Genomic DNA, 699 nt, shown 5'->3' with positions numbered 1-699 from the left:
TCTCCCGGGAGCCGGTCTCCCGGCACGGAGGATTTTGCTGCTTGTCCTGCCCGTTCGGTCCTTACCGCGCAGTGAGGCGTGTTTTTGGTTTTGTTTTTGTTTTTTTTAAAGCATCGCAAAGGAATCGGCCAAGCCGGCCTCGCGGGATGTCGGCATCCCCGAGCTCCTTTGGGAATAGTTTTGAAAGTCTCCCTTGGAGAGCTTGAAATGTTTTACGCCCGCTTCGCTGGCTCGGTGGGGAAAAAAACCCCAACGCTTTTGCATAAATTGGTGGTTGTCTTGTATTGCCGGGAAGCTTGCAGAAAGTCAGGACCATTACGCTGAGCAGGCTTGAGCAACGCCCGGGTTATTGCATCATGCAACACTTGAAATAATCCGACTGGGTCTCTTGCAGCCATAAAAACAAAGCATAAGCCAGTAACCGCCTTGGAAACTTGGGACGAGGAGGAAGCAGGCTTTGATCTTTCGAATTACTGAATATTGGTCAAAAATTGGCGTTCTTTGAGTTAAACTGTGGTCCTTGAATCGCACAGGCTGAACCTGGCGGCTCTTGGAGAGGAATTTTAAATGCTGCAGGGCAAGAGAGTTCACTGGCCACGGGAGACCCTGCTCCTCCGTGGACGCAGCGCGTAGCCTGGGTTTCGTGTGCTGTAGGGCATCAAGAAACGGTGCGCGAAGCGTCTGTGGTTAAAAAAAGAG

Source organism: Phaethon lepturus, unplaced genomic scaffold, assembly GCF_000687285.1.
Source record: "Phaethon lepturus isolate BGI_N335 unplaced genomic scaffold, ASM68728v1 scaffold13142, whole genome shotgun sequence".
Lineage (NCBI taxonomy): Eukaryota > Metazoa > Chordata > Aves > Phaethontiformes > Phaethontidae > Phaethon > Phaethon lepturus.
Note: the sequence above shows the minus strand (reverse complement) of the source record.